This window comes from Pagrus pagrus (genome assembly GCF_965226575.1).
Source record: "Pagrus pagrus genome assembly, contig: HAP1_SCAFFOLD_58, whole genome shotgun sequence".
NCBI classification, from domain to species: Eukaryota; Metazoa; Chordata; class Actinopteri; order Spariformes; family Sparidae; genus Pagrus; species Pagrus pagrus.
Window position 1 is genome coordinate 55,184 of NW_028175405.1, and position 17,954 is coordinate 73,137.

Below are 17,954 nucleotides of genomic sequence, written 5' to 3' on the forward strand. Positions count from 1 at the left end.
TCTGATTAACATTGCATTTCTATAACCTTGTTTTTCTTTCTGTTCCCACAAGGTGCAAGCTGTGTCACTTTCTCCCCCTCTTTCTCCTCCTACTCTCTTTTCATTCAGGCTCCCTTCTGATGAACTCAGGCCCCAGAGACCATCTACCTCTCCTGGCTCCTACAGCCCCACATACTGTCAGATCTGGATTGTCACACCCGGGCTCCGTTGGATCGTTCCTCTCCTTGTTTCGCTATCTCCTTATAACTGTATTCCTGTAAATTTTGAGGCCTCCTCATTCTGATCTCTCTCTCTACTACTAATTATCCTGTGTGGCCTGCCCTCTTCCAGGTCACCACGGTGGACAGGAGGTCGTGTGGCTCGGGCACCCCCTGACGATGCCTTGTCCTGCTCAGTCGTCTCCTGGATCCACATACTTTACATATATAATTTTTATCAGATTTTCTGTCAATGCAACCTGTAAACTGTGATTGCTGTTCTTTCTGTACATGCGACATCTATTGCATGACTGTCTGTCCTGGAAGAGGGCTCCCTCCTCTGTGGCTCTCCCTGAGGTTTCTTCCGTCGTCTTTTTTTCCCCGGTTAAAAGGGTCTTTTTTTCTTTTTTTTTTCTCCCATCAAGATGGCAAGTTTTTCCTCACTCGAATCGAGGGTCTAAGGACAGAAGATGTCGTTCACTTTACAAACTGTAAAGCCCATTGAGGCAATGTTAACAGGTTATAGATCCGGAACATAATCTTTTTAAAAACAAACACCAGTTGCTGTTATTATACAGAAAACAGTTTAACAATATTACTGTTGAACATGGGATAAATATTATTCATTTTAACAGTAGAATTTATATGCAAACTTCCAAAGTATAAAAGAATATCTAATGCAGTTCAAAAAGCCTTTTAACATTATAGCCATCTTAGAAACATGGCTTAACGAAGAGAGAGGTACAGATTTTGATTTGCAGGGATAGGAACTTAATTGCATTAATAGAGGGAGCAAAACTGGAGGAGACGTGGCTCTATTTGTTGACAAAGGCCTCACAAGGTCGTGGACAATATGTCAGTAATCATGGATGATGTAATGGAGTGTGTTACTATTGAAATATGTATTGGGGGGAAAAAAAAATGTCATTGTCAGTTGTGTGTATAGGAAACCTGGTTCAAACATTGAAATCTTTATAGAAAATATGGAAAGGGTATTCGCTAAAGAAAAGCAAAAAAGTCAATTATGTCTGTGGGGATTTTAACATAGCCTTGTTGAATCCCAACAACCATAAAATGACGGATGCATTTGTGGAAGCAATGTATAGTATGAGTTTATTTCCAACGATTACAAAACCAACCAGAATAACATCTCACTGTGCCACTCTGACAATATTTTTACAAACAATATGGAGAGTAGTACTGTAAGTGCATTATTATTTAATGACATTAGTGATCACCTGCCTGTCTTTGCGATTCATGAATGTAACTACAATAGGAACTGGGGGTGTAATGAAGTTAAATACAGGAGAGTAAGATCTGAGGAAACTATAGTTGCATTTAGGAATGATTTAATTAATTATGATTGGAAAGAAGTTTGTGAAGAAACTGATAATATTAATTATTTTTAGACATATTCAAAAATGTATATGACAAAAACTGTCATATGTGTGTATATATATATGCAAACAATGTAGTAACAAGAATAAGTATTCTGAAAACCCCTGGATGACTAAGGGACTGCAAAATGCCTGTAAGAAAAAGAATACTCTGTATAGGCACTTCATAAAATATAGAACAAAAGAGGCGGAGATTAAATATAAGAAATACAAAAATGAATTAACTAATATTATGAGAGTATGTAAGAAGGGTTATTATAATAAAATATTAGAGAATAATAAAAACAATGTAAAAAGTATATGGAATATATTAAAGGTATAGTTGGTAATCCTGTTCAGAAACACTTTTTGTTATACTGGGTGAAATGGCCTTTCCATCCTGAGAGTAGTCCATACATAATGTGTTCAGGAAAATGAACGAAATAAATCATACCTCTGTGGCAGCTGCAGGCCTGTAAAATCTCTGACCAATCCCTCCCTCTCAGTCAGAGTTGAAAGAACCGTTGCCGGATATATTCAACACAGTCCATATGAGCTGTGTCCAAATTCAGGGGCAGCATCCTTCAAAGTGCGGATTTGAAGGCCAATTACATCACAACGCTGCGCGAAGGATATCCAAATTCGAAGGCTCCTCCAAATGCAGCCCACAAATGCAGCCTGCTTCTCCCGCTTTTTGGAGGACGGACCGCTACTATCCTTCGCGGCCTCCCATATCCCAAGATCCTTTGTGCGCCGCTGCTCAGTCACGAAAAAGAAGAGGGAAAACTGAACAATGGCGACATCAAGTGGCGCGGACTTGACATTTAAATGTAAGTTCTGGGTTTATACTCGGTTTTTACTCATTTGATCATCCATTGCCAGATATGTTACACTTCAGCGGACTTTCAGTTAAAATACGTGACCCTGGTAATGCATTAGCATACGGCATAAATTAGCATTATGCCGTTGGAAGTAAAGCTATAAAAGCCTTTGCTTTCAAAATGTTAGACGTTCAGAAAACCATAAAATCCATTCAGTCAACTCTCTTTCGCGGGCCTGGGCGGCATCAATCATGACATAACCGTAAGGGCGGGAACATCTGGTGACGCAAACCAGGAAATACTCCGAAGGCTAGACCGTCCAATTTAACTATGGTTGACGCAACCGTCAAAGGACTCTCCGAAGGACCCGGCCTTCGAAGGATGCGGCCCCTGAATTTGGACACAGCTATGGAGTTAGCAGGAGATCCACACTCCAGTTCAGAAAGTGGCGGTAATGCACACCTAAAGTTGTTTGCCAACAGCCATAAAACAGCAGCAGAAGAAGAAGCAGCAGAGTTACCAAGAGAGAACAATGGCAGAGAAAATGCAGCCAAAAGTAGCACTTCCAGAAGTGATGCAGAGGTTGCTGTTTTTCTGTTGGACAGATAATTAGTTGTTTTGCTTCGGGGATTTGTTATTTTCATGAAATATGTAACGTTAGCCAAATTAGCTACTTTTGTCGCTTGTCTTAGCCCAATGCTAATGGCTCTCCTCTGCCCTGCTGATGGACTGGACAACTATTCCCTTAAATAATATAATTAGAAAAAGACAAACCAAACCAGATTACCCTGAATTGTTTACGGACAATGGCATAACAATTACTGATAGGAATGAAGTGGTTGACAAATTTAACAGTTTTTTTGTTAATGGATGGGTCCTAATCTGGCCAAAGAAATAAATCCGAGAAGAAATGTGTTGAGGAAAAATGTGTGGAGAGAAATCCAAATTCAATCATATTGGGAACTGAAAAGTAAGGAAATTATTGATATTGTAAATAAGTGTATAAGTAAAACGTCAAAAGATTAGAATATCGATATGAGTCTTCTAAAGAAAATAATAAATGGAATTGTGGGTCTGTTAACACATATATGTAATTTATCATTCATAACAGGAACATTTCCAGATAAAATTAAAGTTGCTAAAGTAATTGTATAAAGATGGTGATAAACACCTTTTCACCAACTATAGACCTGTATCCTTGCTTTCTCAGTTCTCAAAAATTATTGAAAAACTTTTTGTTACAAGACTGGATAATTTCATTAAAAAAATAATATATTCATGGACAGTCAGTATGGGTTCAGATCAGGCAGATTAACTTCTATATATTTGTTGACCTAAAAAAAGCATTCGACACAATTGATCATGGGATGCTACTTAAAAAACTGGAGAGGTATGGCATCAGAGGGGTTGCATTGGATTGGATAAAGAGTTACATTAAAAACAGGCTTCAATTTGTGCAGGGTTAGGGTTAGGTGGTCCTTAGGGTTAGGGTTAGACCCACAGGGGTCAGTCTTGGGGCCGAAGCTAGTTATTTTGTACGTTAATGACATTTGTGGAGTTTCAAATGTACTGAAGTTTGTTGTCTTTGCGGATGACACAAATATTTTTTGTTCTGGGGAAGACTTGCAGCAGCTCTTGGAAGTGGTCACGGAAGAAATGTATAAATTAAAAAGTTGGTTTGATATAAATAAATTATCATTGAACCCAGGGCCGCCCCTGGCAAAATTGGGGCCCTAAGCAGAATTTTATTTTGAGGCCCCCCCCCCCTTTACAAAATGACTGTATCACGGAATGCCATTTAGGTTTACAACCTTTTATAAGTAGGAACAAATCAAATGAACAGACTTTCAACAATGGAACAAGCCTTTTACAGATGCAGGCTGCTTCAGTAGACATGGTGCCTGATGGCCCTTGTGACATACTGGGTGCTGGCTCCGTGTCACCCTTAGTAACAAACTTCAGCATTGACCCTGTTATGACAAGAAATCCACCATACAAGCAGATTATTAAGATTTGTTTTGGTCTTAATGGTAAATTACACAATGAAATTAATGTAAATACTAGCCTCACAAAGATTAAAATGCAATTAATGCAAATACGACTACAGCTAATAATATTCATTATGATTTGATTTGATGATATTTCTATATCTAAATATTTTTATATACTTATTTTTACATTTAGTGCTTAGGTTCTATATTCCTACACTGCTGTTTGCTGCTGTAACGCTTTACATTTCTCCATTGAGGGTCAAATAAAGGATTATATTAATTTTTCTTGTCTAATCTTATATGACTGTTATGAATTAAATTAACCAAGAGATGGCGACATTTTACCTCCATAAAAATAGCCCAAAACTTCTATTGGTAGCATAGATTGATAGGCATTAAACCTGAGCCAACATACGACCACCAACTGGTCAATTAACCGCTCCTTTTTCAACAGAGCTGAATGTATATGCAGTTAACAAGACATTCAATAAATGATAATCAGGGCCGCTGGAAAATTTAATCTCCAGTCCACATCTAGACAGAATTATCCTCTCTTCTGTCTCATGATTAGCAGCTGAGGTGTTCATGCCACAACATACCCACCTTCAAGTGAAGCACGAGCCTCCTCTTGTTTTGACTTTGTCTTTCTTTTGCCTGCTCCCGATTCATATCGCCGTTTGGACGCCATCTCCCCACCTGCATCCAACTGCTGTCAGCGCATCTGACCGCTGATTGGTCAGATGCTGCGTGCTGTCAATCATTGCCGCAACGTGTGCGGTGTCAGATTACTCGTCTCTTTTTTTTTCTCTCCTGCCTTGGGCTGACTTGGTGCTCTAAGCGCGCCTCACGGCAGCGATGCGCATCCTTTGCGCATTTGCAGAGAATGCGTCCCCTGGGGGACAAAATGGGGCCCCCCACGGATCGTGGGGCCCTACGCACAGCGCGTGTTCTGCGGCTAGGGAGGGGCGGCGCTGATTGAACCTGAACAAAACTAAATTTATCAATTTTGGACATCGTAAAATGAATGAAGATGTTCCCGTAGAAATTAATAATGTTGCAATAGAAAGAGTTTATGAAAACAAATTTTGGAGTGTTTTAATTTTTAATGTATTAATTTAGTTTTGCTGGAAGGCCCACATTAAGTATCTGAGAGCATAGGAGTGCTGAGTAAATGTAGATATATCTTGAATCAAGCAACACTACACTTTCTGTACTGTGCACTCATATTACAATATCTTTTTTTTTATTTATTTTTTTTATTATATCTTTATTTGGAATGGACATAAATACACCAGCATATCAACATTGGTAAGAGTGAAAACAAGTGTCCTTCCGGTTTTGTTTGTTTGAGTCCAGGAAAAACGCATCACCAGCCGTCCAGGCATGCGAGTCCAAAAAAGGTATAGTCATGGGTCGTGGATTAAATTACGTTCGGCCTTTGTAGTACCCACTTTCCTCTAATAACTTAAATTACACAGCAATTGTAATGGAATAATATCAGTGGATACAGGTTATCCTCTTAAAAGACAGTACTGATAATTTGCGCGAGGTACACAAAGCCAGATGAGATTTACATGCTCACTTAGAGAGAACTCTGGTACAACTTACTTGTAGATCTCATCTCATCCCTCATCTCATTTGTAGATAGAACAGTTTAAATGGAACTGTGTACAGGAACCAGGGTGGTCGCCCGCTGCTGCTGTCATAGAAATAATTAACAATAACCAGTCAGAAATTAAGTAAGTAATCTAGGAAGTAATATTACCAGTGAGATCAAATGAAATCTGCTCTCGTGGGGGTTATGAATGAAATCCAGTTGTTCCAGATTTGGTAAAATTTGTCCTTTTGGATTCTTAATTGATAGCTCAATTTTTCCATCCTAAATATCTCTAGGGTAATTCCAATCCAATCATCCAGGGTAGGCTGAATCGGGCTTAACCATCTCCTTGTAATTGATTTCTTACTAGCCACCAAAAGTAATTGCAGCAGCTTTATCTCGGTCGTGCATTTCAAAAAAGAGACAAGACCCAGGTACAGAACAAAAACCAGAGGTATTTGAGTGTTAAAAACCGTGCTTAAGGAAGCCTGGATACCCCTCCAGAAATAATTTAACTTGGGACAATCCCAGAAGATATGATAGTGGTTAGCAACAGTCGAACCACATTGTCTCCAGCATGCCATATGTGTGGAAAAATTCTGATTCACGTTCTGTAAGGTCGGTCAATTTACATTCATAAGCAATATATGATCGTAATTGCAGGTATCTATGAAATTTGTTTCGTGCCAAGCCATGATTATCTCGCAAGGTCTCAAAGCTGTGCACAGTGTTTCTTTGAGTAAGTGAAAGGAGTGTTGTGAGACCATACAATGTCCATGATTTAAAACTAGAGTTGTGCCTATTGGGAATAAAATCTGAGTCATAGGCAAACCATCTGAAAATTCTCAACATTCTATGCATCTCACAAATATTAATTACCTTCTGCCAGACTCTGAGTGTGTGGGATACCCAGGGGTTCGCCGACTTTTCCAAATGAGACGTTAGACCTTATCCGCTATTACACATATTACCATATCTGATCTATTGTGTTGAAATCTGGGGTAATACTTACAAGAGTACCTTAAAAAGGATATGCACATTGCAAAAAAGAGCAGTAAGGATAATAAATCATGCTGGGTATCTTGATCATATGAATCCTCTATTTTTTAAATTACAGACTTTGAAATTTATGGACTTAGTGAAAGTTAGAACAGCAATAATAATGTTTAAAGCAAGAAATAATGCACTGCCTGAAAACATTTAAAAAAATGTTTCAAGATAGAGAAGGTAAATATCATCTAAGAGGAAAATTAAATTTTAAAAAACCTTGTGTACGTACTGCTTTTAAAAGCATGTGCATATCAGTCTATGGGGTAACATTGTGGAATGGTCTTGAAGAAGAAATCAAAGTACTAGCTCTATACAGTTTAAAAACAGATACAAGAAAGCAATTCTTGACAAATATAATAAAAAAATAAGACCTCAAAACAACTATCTATTTTCTGGATGTAATTATTCTATTACATTTCTGTTCCTTATACGAAGCAATATGTATAATATAAATATAACTAATTGCAATCACGGCTGGGTTATGGAATGCAGTACTTCACTTTGGTGGTATATGGGGAGTGACTGGGGAATTAACTTTTTCGAGTTTAGGATATTGTAGGAGGCTAGTTTAAGTATGCCTTGATTTTTTGTTAATTGTTTTGTTGTATTTATTATTTTGTCATTACTTCGTATTTTACTTTTTTATGTTTCTTTTTTGTTGTATTTATTTTATGATGTGAGGAAGTTGTGAAGAAGGGACAGGACTAAATAAGCTTTCTGCTTCCTCCTGTTCCCTCTCGAACAGATTATTTTGTTTGTCTGACATATCATTTTGATGGCTACTTGTTGTTCAAGATAAAATGAAGAATAAAGAATGAATTGTGATTTTGGGCTATATAAATAAAATTTGATTTGATTTGATTTGATAAACCCCCCCACTCCCTGTTTACTACGCACAAGTTTATCTAGAGGCTGCTCTTTTAATGGTTGAAGATGGCCACCCTGTTCGGAGATAACAAAGTGCCTAACCTGGAGGTATTTGAAATAATACCTCCAGGTTCTCATACTGAGATGAGAGCTCTTCAAAAGTCTGAAGGGTTCCATCTTTGAACAAATTCCCAAAAGTTGTAATACCTTTTGTAAACCATAGGTTTGTAATACCATCTCTAAGGGCTTTAGGTAAAGAGGGATTGGAGTGGAAAGGGGATTTGTCATAAATAGGTTGAATACAGCCTGTTTTCTTCCAAATTTGCTGCCATATCTTATAAGTATGGACAATAACTGGGTTTGTTGTTGTAACCAAAAGAGAGCTAAGCGAGCTGTTATATTGAACTGATTCCAGTTTGAACTCTGTTAAATGGTTCTGTTCAATTTGTTTCCACTTAGGTGAATGGGATTTGCACTGTTTGCCAGACCCATATTGCTGTAATTTGTGCTGCCCAATAGAAATGCTCAAAATTGGGGACTTTTCAGTCCACCTTTTTCTAGAGGGTTTTGCAATATTGTCATCTTTATCCTGGGTGGTTTGTTTCTCCATATAAACTGTGTGATGCAAAGGTTGAGTTGTTGAAAAAATTGCTTTGGGACCAGAAGTGGTAACATCTGGAAACCTGTACGCCTATAGGTGAGAGATTGACCATTTGGTGACCTGGTGCAGCCAGAACAACCTGGACCTTAATGCTCTAAAGACAGTGGAGATAGTAGTGGACTTCAGAAAGAACCCAGCCCCACCCGCCTCCTTCAACCTGTGTGGCTCCCCAGTCAACTCTGTGGAGTCCTGCCGTTTCCTGGGCACCATTATCACCCAGGACCTAAAATGGGAGCCGAACATCAGATCCCTCACCATAAAAGCCTGGAATGGGAAATTGTATTACTATACCATTTTTATTCATTATGTCGTCTTACATTGTCTTCACTGTGTTCTTCCCACATCCTTGAATGTTTGTACTGTCAGCACAAAGAGAGATATGTGCTTCTTGTTATGGGAACGGAGCCTGGTACAGACATGAGAAGGACACAGGGCATTCCTTTCCTTTAACAAAAAGGGTTCTCAACTGTCTCATCTTGTTCTTCTTTCTGCAGACCGCATGCCACTCTGTTGATTGATGAACCTTTTTTATAAAGAATAAAATCCTTAAAAGACAACTGGTATTTCTTACAAGTTTGTTTCAGATATCTCAGATATCTCAAATAAGACAAATTTCCACAACAATTTGGTGTCAGAAGTGGGATTCCTTGTGTGACAGGATCTGGAGCCTGCAGCGGACTGTGACCGGCCAGCCTGGAGGAAAACTTCGTCCAGCCTCTACCTCGAGAAAAAATCTTAAGAGACGAGAGGACTGACCGCTGCGGCCCCGGACCGTCATCACTGGAATCCTTATTGAGGGAAAAAGGACCACGTTGCTTAACAAACGGTGAGATACTGAAAGAAACGAAACTTCTTTAAGAGGGAAAATAAATGAATAAATAATTATAATTATGTTTTGGAAAAAAAATAAAAAATTAAGTAAATTAGTAATTTTTGCTGGATTTCTGTTGATCATTGTGATAGTTGGGCGACTTGAACCAATTCAGGGCAGAGTAATACCGGGTTCTGGGAACACCGGAGCTAATAGGAAGAAAAGGTGTTTATCCTATTAAGCTGTTTTACCGCTGGATTGGGGGCCAAATCAGGGCCGAGTGAAACCAAGCAGAGACAAGGGGTCTCTTAAGGTTATCACCGCTGGTTGGCTGCTTTTTTTCAGAATTTGTAGCGTAAATAAACTGAATTCACGGTAACGACCGGGTCTTAAGGATAAATATAAAGTGCACTGGGACGAGTGACAAGTAGAACAATGGGAGGCAAATCCAGCAAAAACCAGGAAGCTGGCGTAGGACCAGACCTGGCTGCCCCAAACATAAATTACATGAAAGTTAATTAGGGTAATGAGGCTATAGAGCCTTAACATGTCTGGGTGAGAGAGTTTGGCTTTCCCTGCAGAGGGACATTCAGCATGAGACAGCTGAATCTGTTGGAGGAGAAGATTAATTTTAGAATAAAAGCAAAAAGAAAAGTGTCACATAAAAAACTTGGGGAGGTTGAAAGGCATTTGAAAGCCTTTAGGATGTGGAAAGTGGATGCAGGGAGAGACGTAAATGTGCTAGTCAAAATGAGAAGGAAAAGAAGAGTGCAAATGATGAGAAAAGAACAGAGTTGTCTTCTCAGAATCGGGTTTCTTCTCTGTATCCCCCACTTCCAGGTCCTATGCCTCAGTGTCTCAGAGTGGACTATGACCTTGACGCGTCCCTCCTGTTCAACCCATAGCACCGCCGAGACCACCACCGCCACTACGGTCTCCAGCACCACCGCCATACCCGGACGACCAGAAACCGTCATCGTCTGCTTCCCAACCAGATATGAGCGCAGCGGGACACAAACAAGGGGATGCGAAGCTCAGTGCCAACAAAGGACAGCAACCCAAAACCACATCACACATGTTGCTGCAAGCTTTGGAGAACATTCCCCTCTTACTCCTCGACCTTACACCAGAAGCAAGGCCAACGAGGAAGATAATACAGGAGCCACCGGCACCTATCCCATGGTGGAGGTGGCAGGAGCCCGGGGCGTCCAAATGGTTTTCCGCCCCAGGTCTGACACTGATGTGAAAGAGGCCATGGCACACCTGCCACAGCCGAGTACATGTGGAAAGGAATTTGCTGAGGACTTAGAACTTTTCTGTCGAGAGTTCAGCCCAACCCTTCCTGAACTGAAACGCCTGCTAATCCTGAAAATGGGAGCAGCAGATTGGTCAAAGCTTTCAGAAAAGTTTCCAAGTGGCGACACGCGCCGCTCACATCATGACTGGGACGACGTGGAAAATGAAGACTATAGACATGCTGTTACCGCGCTGTACACAGTAATTACAGCTGCCTTCGCACCTCGGATGGACTCTGCTAAGATCTCTGACTGCGTACAGGCGAAAGGTGAAACTGTGGCTGCATATCACGTTCGTCTCACTGACATATTCAACATTTACAGTGGGCTCGAAAAACCAGCAACTCTTGGTGACACTGTCTCCACCTGGGAGGCTCACTTAAGAGACAGTTACATGAAAGGCTTGCGCCCTGACATCCGTGCAGCAACTAAGCTCAGCTGTGTAGGCTGGCAGAACCAGAGATTTGAGGAAGTCCGACGCCATGCTGTGCACGCTGAGAGGGTCATCGAAGAGGAGAAAGAGAAGAAGAAGGAAGAGACTGAGAAAGAGCTGCATATGGCAGCAATGACCATGTATCACTCTGCACCAGTGAGAGGCCGAGGCCGCTATAATGACAAAAGACGAGGGCGAGGCCGCGGTCGCAGAGGATACGGTGACTGGAGACGCTCTTATTGTGATCCAGAAGTGTGTCTCCGATGTGAACAAAAAGGACATTGGGCCAAGGATTGCACCAAGACTCTAGCTGCGACCTCCAGCCAGGCAGACTGAGAGAAGGGAAGGGGGGTGCGGCCGGACAGCTCATTCTCTACTCTGACTCACCCGATGCATCTGGAGCCTGGTAACGCACCCACATCGCACACTACAGATCACACGTTTGAATTGTTATGTGATGCAATAACCTTGAAACAAAATGTTCACCTCCAACTGGTACATATGTGAAATATGAAAACAATGCCTTTAAGAAAATGCCAACATATTCTCTATCTGTGAATGACAGAATGGTTTCTTTCCTTGTTGTCTCTGGTGCCACACACTCAGTGATCAAAGGAAAGGAGTTTCTGAGCTCTCCTAAAATGTCAGTCTGCTTTGTCAACTCTGCAAGTGCTTCTGGTGTAGTAGTACGTGAACATTTTACTGTTCCTCTTAAATGTTCCAATGATAACAGCACCAACTTCAAACATGCATTTCTGTTGTCAGACTGCTGCCCTATAAATTTATTGGGCAGAGATCTCATGTGCAAACTGGGAATAACTCTTATTTCCACACCTGTGTTCAAGTCATAAAACCTCATGAAAATGCACAGTTGTTTGTGAAATATTGCCCTGATCAGCTGTTGTATGCTTATCAGTGGAAGCTACCGCAGAGCGATATCAGCAGTCTATTTTTGGAAGAGGCCAGAAAACACACACCCCCTGGCCCACCACACACACACATGCAGTACATGCCAAATGACTCACTTCAGTGTACATCTTTTGTTTCAGTGGGTCCAGATAGACAGTATGAAAAGAAATGGTATGATGACAAATACAAAAATGAACGGTTGTGTATCACACACCTATGTTGGACAGAAAACAAATGCATTGCATCTGTGCAACTTACACCCACTCAAAAACATCAGTACTATGTAAATAACTCTGCACCGCACATTGCACTTGCAAAAGCAAACACTGATAAATGGGAGGATTTGGGTCTTTTTGCACGTGCATGTAGATCCGCCACTAAGTGGGACCCCACAGATGACCCACATGTGTTTTACAATCCAAAACTGCATGCATTTAGAAAGGTTTTTTCTGCAACCACTCACACACAACGAACAGTTCAGTTAGTTCCACTTATGACATCCTCGCACATTTTTCTGTCAGAGACTGAGGCTGCAGCCATCCCAGCCCTCCAGGAAGTCCTAAGACTCTGTGGGCTCGAGGAAAACATGATGTTGGTCTAATTAAAACAGCAGAACCAGTGGTGATCACCCCCAAATCTGATTACAGACCTTGCCAACATCAATATCCATTAAAACCTGAGGCTATTGAAGGAATAACTCCAGTTTTTGAGTCCCTGAAAAAGGCAGGACTCCTATTTTTCCTGTGAAGAAAATAAGAGACAAAGGTCAACCAACTGAATGGCGTTTTGTAAATAATGCTGTACAGCCGAGAGCTCCTCAAGTTCCTAATCCTTACACAATTTTGTCACAAGTCCCACCAGACTTTAAGTGGTTTTCGGTGGTGGACCTGGCCAATGCATTTTTCAGTGTTCCTGTTCATCCAGATAGTCAGTTCTGGTTTGCGAGTCCCGTACTGTTTACGCGTTGCAGAAAAGTCTAGAGCCTCTGGCTTTGTCCGAGGGCTCTGCACTTTTGCAGTATGTGGACGACCTTGTGCTTTGTGCGCCAACAAAAGAACAATGCGAACGCGATACGATCGGACTCCTAAAACATGTCCGACAAAAGGTCACATTTTTGGGTCATGAGATTTCCAGCGACGGGAAATCCCTTTCACCCAATCCTGTTGAGGCAATTCAGAACATTCCCAGGCCTAGTACCAAAAAACAAGTTATTTCGTTCCTGGGAATGTGTTCATATTGCAGAACGTTCATTCCTAACTATGCAGTGTTAGAAGCACCACTTGGTGCCACGGTGCATGGTAAAAGCCTACAATCACATGATTTAGTGACATGGACTCCTGAGGCTGAAAAGGCCTTCACTGACCTGAAACTAGCTCTACAGACCACACCTACTTTAGGGCGACCTGACCCGAGCAGACCATTCACACAGACTGTTGATGAGAGGAATGCATGTATGACATCAGTGCTGCTCCAAGATCATGGGGGGAAACTTAGACCTGTGGCTTATTTCTCTGCTAAACTCGACCCTGTAGCTGCTGGGTTGCCACGTTGTCTCCGGGCTGTAGCAGCAGCTGAGAAAGCTTTTATGTCTTCAAGGGATACTGTAGTTTATTCAGATCTGCCTCTCCTTGTTCCTCATGCTGTTTCTCTAATTTTGCTTGAACAGAAAACCTCACATCTCTCCACAGCAAGATGGCTAAGACACAATACTGTTTTGCTTGACATGCCTAACATCAAGATCAAAAGATGTACTGTTCTTAACCCTGCTACATTGCTTCCCATTCAGGGGGAGGGTGAAGATCACAACTGTGTTGCTGTGTTGGACGAGTTGTGCACCCATTGCACCGATTTGTCTGAAACTCCACTGATTAATCCTCACTTTGTTTTGTTTGTTGATGCCTCAGCATCCCGTAACCCAGAAGCCGGTAAAAAACAGGTTGGTTATGCTGTAGTCTCACTACATGAGACTTTGAAATCAGGTTCTTTGCCGCCTCACTACTCTGCTCAAGCTGCAGAGTTAGTTGCTCTCACAGAGGCCTGTAAACTAGCAGAAGATAAATCAGTAACGATCTGGACCGATAGTCGTTATGCTTTTAGCGTTTTGCATGATTTTGGTGCTCTATGGAAGCACAGGAAATTCATAAAATCTGATGGAAAGCCTATTCTGAATGGTGACAAAGTTTCTGCATTATTGGATGCTGCGTTATTGCCCAGAGCCATTGCTGTGTGTAAATGTCAGGCTCACACTAACAACAGTGATTCAGTTTCTACAGGGGGGTATTTCAGAAAGCGGGTTTGGTGAAAACTCTGAGTTTGTTAACCCTGAGATGAGAGAAACTCTGAGTTTTTAGTTCCAGAACGAGAGGTAACTTAAACTCTGAGTCTGTTACTGCGGTAACTGACTCTGTGAACATAACCTGCTCACTGGCAGGTCCACTGAAGAAACCCTGAGTCTGACGGAGCTGTCTGACAGCAGCTGTCCTTTCCTTCAGTCCGATCATGTTGAAGCAGAAATAATTCACATAGTTTTACACCAGGAGGAGAATTTAGATTCATTTAGATGAGCTCTCACTCCCTGACGAGGACTGAACCGAACGGTAGACCGCTTCTCATCAGTCCGTCATTTATATTCTCCGGCCGCACAGCGAATATCAGGCTACACATCGCTGACGTGCTCTCAGATCTGAACAATCCTCTTTGTTTTGTTTTTTTTGTTTGTTTGTTTTTAATCACTTCGCAGGTTAATCAATCACCTTCAGCAGCCAGAAAAAGAGAAATAACTCACATTTCATTTGACTTTCTTTATTTCCCACAGATAGCTACAAAAGTAACCATCAGTAGAGCCTATTGTATTTTTTCCAACAACGTAATTTCAATGTCCGTGTTTCTAGTTTGCAGCCGCATTGAGTATAAGATTAAATGACTTCTAGTTAAATCTGTAGACAGTAGGCTACGTGTGTGTCTGACTCCAATGTTGGGTACTGGGGGAGAGTGACGCCCTCAGCCTCTGGTCACCCAGCGACCTGACTCAGGACCAGCTCCTCTGTCTCTGGCGGACGTGGTGGAGGTGAGCACCACTTCATGTTCATCTACTCAGCAGGATGTTAGGACACAGATGTGTGTTAAACAGCATCTGTTGGTGGTAAAAGCTACTACAAGTTAAAATATCCACTGAATAAACTTTTACTTTGTTTAATATGTGAAATAAAACCAAAGTGAGGAGCCATCGTGAGACTGTTTTTATATTTTCAGCCGATTTGAATTAAATAAAATAGCCTAAAATAAAATAAAACACTGAACAACATTCAACCACTTCCTCAAAGGCTAATATAAAAGAAAGTGATGTTAAATTCAAAATGAAAAGACGGCCGCATCTAAAACTCTGTCAGTGATTTTTATTACGGCCGCAGCCGTGTTACTTTTTTTCCCCACAGAAAATGTCTGCTTCCTGTTTTCTCCCCTGTTGCCATGGTGAATCACAGTATCGGAGCTCCATTGATGATGGCGTTTTACTAGTCGTCAGGCACGAGCTCAACTCAGAGTTAACGTACTCAGAGTCGACTTACTTAACTCAGATCAGCTATCCTGGAACTGAAAACTCAGAGTTTCACTTCACAGGGTAAGTCAACTCAGAGTTCAGGGATAGACTCAGAGTTTGTTGAACCTCCTTTCTGGAATACCACTCTGGAAATGCACGAGCAGACGCAGCTGCTAAAGCTGCTGCTGGAAAACATGGAGTAAGACACACCCACACCCTGCTTCACTCTGACCCTGAAAAACACACAGACACTAGTGCTTCCGACTCTGACACACACACACAGATATTAGCGCTTCTGCTGATGAAAAACGAATCTGGCGATCACACGACTGCACATACACTAACGGCATCTGGCACGGACCTGACAGTAAACCATGTTTACCAAAACACTTTTTTCCACATTTTGCCAAATTGGGGGGGAATGGGGGAATGTTTGATCTGATAAAAAAACATTGGTTCACAAAAGGCTTTACAGCCTATGCTCAAAGATTTTGCCAATCCTGTCACATCTGCACTACACATAATGCAGGTAAAACTACACGACAGCCACAAGCAGCACATCCACAACCAGAGGGACCTTTTGAACATGTCATGATGGATTTCATTGAACTAACCCCAAGTGAAGGCAAGAAATATTGCCTTGTGATGGTTGACATGTTTTCCAAATGGGTTGAGGTGTTTCCCACCTCAAAGCAGGACAGCGCTGCTGTGGCCAAGGCCCTGATGACGTGTGTGATACCACGATGGGGTATCCCCAGGAAAATAAGTAGTGATAATGGTACACCATTTGTGAGTGAAGCTATTAAACAGCTAGGAGGTTTTCTTGGGATTGACTTGAGACAACACTGCTCCTACCATCCAGCGAGTGGGGGTGCAGTGGAAAGAGAAAATTGCACTTTGAAATCAAAACTTGCAAAGTGCTGTGAAGAAACAGGTCTCTCATGGACTAAAGCCCTGCCGATTGTGCTAATGTACATGAGAATGAGAAAAAGAGCGCGCGCAAATCTAAGTCCCTTTGAAATCCTCCTTGGCAGGCCTCCCGAACTGGGAGTAGGGCCTGTTAATAGACCACTCCCTGAGACCTGTTTCTGTGAAAATGATATGTTGCAATATTGCCAGACGTTGTCCTCTGCTTTATCTCAAATCCACAGACTGGTAAAGGACGCCCTTCCTGCTCCGGCCAACCATCCTCTCCACAGCCTTACTCCAGGCGACTACATCGTGATTCGTGACCTCAGGCAAAAACACTGGAGGTCCAAAAAGTGGAACGGCCCGTTCCAGGTCCTCCTCACCACCCACACTGCCGTCAAAATCGCTGAGAGAGCCACCTGGGCACACGCCAGCCACTGCAGGAAGGTCCCAACTCCACAACACGCTGAGGACCAGGAGTGTTCATAACGCCAGGAAGAGAAGCAGACGGTCACAGTATTGACATACTGTGGGAGGAAACAACTTTCGGAGCGCCGATTGATCGAAGCACTGATTCACCTGTGTGCAACGTGGAAAGACGTCAACGTCCGTGGCATCCATTCAGGCAGCCAGGCATGTGCGGTCTCCGAGGCACCTTGTGCTGTCTTGTGGGGATCGCTGTCATCATAGTGGTACCCATATTATGGCCTTCGACTCATCCCAGCAAAAGTGTCTCACAAAACACTACCACTCACAACAACACTGCCAGGGCCGCCTTAACCTAATGTTAGGCCCCGGGGCTGAGAGGTTTTGTAGGCCCTCCATCCCCTCGATTTATAGAGTCTCATTTTAAAAAAGTGTAATATCTAGGTAATCTACATCATAAAATGCATTAGTTTCTTTCCAGACATACAACAGTGAGTTTTCCTTTTTTGATCCAGAAAACACCATAATATTATTATTGTTACCACACACAGCAACTTATGGTGATAATAAAACCAAAATGTTGGAAAGTATGATTTCAAACGATATTATGAAAAACATCACCAACCATCACCGGTCTGCACAAACATTGATAATAACTAATAATAGCATAAGCAAAGAACAGCAACAGATCAAAGTAGGAACCTCTTCTCTGGCCTCAGCGGGCCCTGTGAACCAATCACATGCACTGCACTGACACACAAACACACTCCATTCAGCACCATGGATAGCAACACGGCCTAATGCCAGGTACCAAAAAGATGAAACTGAGCAACATTTATAGAAGGTTTGCAGTATAATCTAGACAAACATCTAAGCAAATGTGCATTTCTCTTAAAACAATGCACAACCACAACAATTTAAAACCTGCACAAGCTATAAATACAGCACTTTCTTACCTTTTTAGAAGTGCTTTCGTCTGGTCTTCTTGGAAGAAAACGCCCTAATTATGTCCTTAAAATCCATATCACGAAGGATGTCATGCTGAATAACAGAGCCATTCTCTGGGCACACAC

At 41.8% G+C, this 17,954-nt stretch overlaps 1 long non-coding RNA gene across 3 annotated transcripts in view; it reads left to right on the forward strand.

Annotated features, from left to right (window-relative positions):
- LOC311253868 overlaps window positions 1–17,471 on the forward strand; it is a 35,895-nt gene extending 18,424 nt beyond the window's left edge. The window contains exons 4-5 of one of the 3 annotated variants that reach the window (XR_014621991.1): window positions 9,219–9,386; window positions 16,698–17,471. This is a non-coding gene — a long non-coding RNA (uncharacterized lncRNA). Of the gene's footprint in view, window positions 1–52; window positions 5,332–9,218; window positions 9,387–16,697 lie in introns of those variants that run through there. The other 2 variants (XR_014621992.1, XR_014621993.1) reach the window with 2 other exon arrangements.
- The last annotated feature ends 483 nt before the right edge of the window (window positions 17,472–17,954 follow it).